Here is a 2,759-nt window from a genome sequence, read left to right on the forward strand (position 1 = left end):
AAAGTTGTCAATGCAAAAAAAATCATGTCTCTCATTTGTACTTAAGCACTATATATACTATCTTGCACAGCTGATTATTTGGTAGTTATGATGATCTGTGTTGGGCATTCTGCTGTTAATAAATATACAGAAGACTCTAAGACTTGTGATGTAATAACTGAAAAAAAAAAAAGAAAATACAACCTTGAAGTCAAAGAGGCAGGTTATTTCCTGAAAATATATAGGCCAGGTTGACTTAAGAACAGAAAAGATTAGGAAAAGTCCTGTGAGAATGCACAAGGAGGTGAATAAGAATAACTCAATAAAAATAACTCAAAAAGAATTATAGGCTATTATGCAGCCTTTGTTCTATGAATCAGTCAGAAGACTGCACTTGAGGACCTAGAGGGCCTCAGGTTTCCCACCCCTGAGTATACATGTTGGTGGGGAAATATTTGGGCTTTATGCACATCCTAAGAAATGGTGGTCACTTACTCTGTTGATAAATAAAGACAACACTTTTTTATATGTAGGAAGATCAGCTGTCACAGTCTTCATTCTCTGCCTACTCTATATGCTCTCATTTACCCTTGAAATCCTATATTTTGGGTGTTGATAACTGATTTGATCAATTCTCCCTTGTTGTGCTAATGGGAGAGAGATGGAGGAAGTAACATGATTTTCACTTGGTACTGTTAGGAGACAATACTCCCATATTTGTTTAATCACTCATGGTGGAAATTCAAGGCCATGTAGAAAATTTGGGCTTATGGTAGGCTAGTGGGGAACTAAATTTAGTGACAGTCTAGGCCTTGTGTTTGCCTTCCAATCGTACAACTTTCCTCTTCTCCCCTTTCAGAACTCTAGGTGGAAGCTTTGATCTGAAGATTGAAAATATTTACATCTCAATCTCTCTGAGATCGGGCACTGATTGTTCAGCAAGATCCACAATCACCGTAGCAGTCTCATAGGCAATGTTTCAATGAGCATTCTGGAGCTTTTAGGTAAGTACTTTTCTTTAAGTCCTAAAATTGTCCCCCTGTCCCTTTGAATGGACTCTATGATCCATCGATTCTAGAGTTTTGTCTCTGATGAGAATCACTGACATCAGCTTCAATTGTCCACCATAATGAATCTCATTTTGTTTAGACTTTGGCTCTTGGTTCCAACTCTCTTAGGGGTGGAAGTGGGGAATTGTTTAGAAGGTAAACTATAACCTGCAATTCTTAACTCCATGAATATGATATTTACTACAGAGCTGATATCTGGAAGAAATCTTATCCTTATGAAGGGGGAGAATTTGGTCTCCTTTCCTGTCCAAGTCAGAGGACTCAGTAATCCCTTTTCAGTTCAGTTATTTTCAGTTGTGTCCAATTCTTCGTAACTTCATTTGGGATTTTCTTGGCAAAGATACTGGGTTTGCCATTTCCTTTTCCAAATAATTTTACAGATGAGGAAAGTGAGACAAATGGGGTTAAGTGACTTGCCCAGGGTCTCACAGCTGGTTAGTATCTGAGGTTGGATTTGAACTCAGGTCTTCCTGACTGCAAGCCTCCTACTCTATCCACTGTACCACCTAGCTTCAATTCCTTTACAAATCCTGAACACATTTTACTGATCAATTCAGGAGCAATGCCATTGGCTGGCCTGAGAGTTGGCCCTAGCCCTGGAGGCTTTCAATTCTTAAGCCTGCAGTTCATCATTTTGAAAGGTAGAATCAGACCAGTCCTAGCTAATACAACACTTATTCATCTGTTTTTATACCATGCCCCCCTCAAACTGGGGAGGAAAGTAGGCTTAATCCCTGCGTTTGCCCCTTTATACTTTTCTAAAGGGAAGAGTGAGAATTTTTCCAAGGTTGTACCAGGTGATTTACTCTACAATGTTTTTCTCTCTAGCTGGTTGGTGAACCTCTTTAGAGGCAGTATAGAGACTGCATTGAGAAGGACCTTAGAAAAAAGGTAAATTAATAAGCCTGATTTGTCTTAGTTCATGCATAAGAATACCTCTGCAATCTTGCTAAAGTGTTTGAAATCTTTTTATTTTCTTAATTAGACTAAAGGTTCCCCAGGGAATTTTGTTGACAGTTTCACCTTGATTCTAGGTTTGGTGCTCTAACCACTGTACCATCTATCTGCATACTATGAGACATAGTATGTGTTTAATAGATGCTAGTTGATTTTTTTGATTACCAAAGCATTAAGCTGCAAAGATAGGATGGTGGACCATGGGCAGAAAATATCTGAACCTCAGTCTTCAGCTCTCCATGCTATGAGGAGATAGCAGGCTGAATTAAAGAAAACAAATGAGAGATCCTGGTTTCAGGCTGGCTCTTGAATAGTATTCTCCCAGGAAGAGCCAGACTAGGAAAGGGGACAAGTGAAAAGGGGCCTTTCACTATATCCAGGTCTCATGCTCAAACCCTAATCTAGGGAAATAATTCCAGGGAGAACAAGGGCCTGACAGGAACTTACTGTACTTTTCTCGTTTTGTTTTCCCCAGATATGGGAGAAGGTCATAAGTTAAATAGACTCTTATATCCAGTCCTATCTCCAGACATTCCAGGTATGGACCCATTTTTTACTATGTATAGCACATGGATTTAGTGATGCCACACCCTGAAAGTACTCTGTCCCATCTCAGTGACTCAATAGCCACATCTAAGTTGGGACAGTAGTACAGATAATACAAGCAATGGATACTCTCAAGGCTCATTAATAATGGACTTTAGAATAGATTATTTATTAAAATAAAATAGATTTATTCATTTGGGGCATCAA

The sequence above is a fragment of the Notamacropus eugenii genome, chromosome 1 (assembly GCF_028372415.1).
Source record: "Notamacropus eugenii isolate mMacEug1 chromosome 1, mMacEug1.pri_v2, whole genome shotgun sequence".
Lineage (NCBI taxonomy): Eukaryota > Metazoa > Chordata > Mammalia > Diprotodontia > Macropodidae > Notamacropus > Notamacropus eugenii.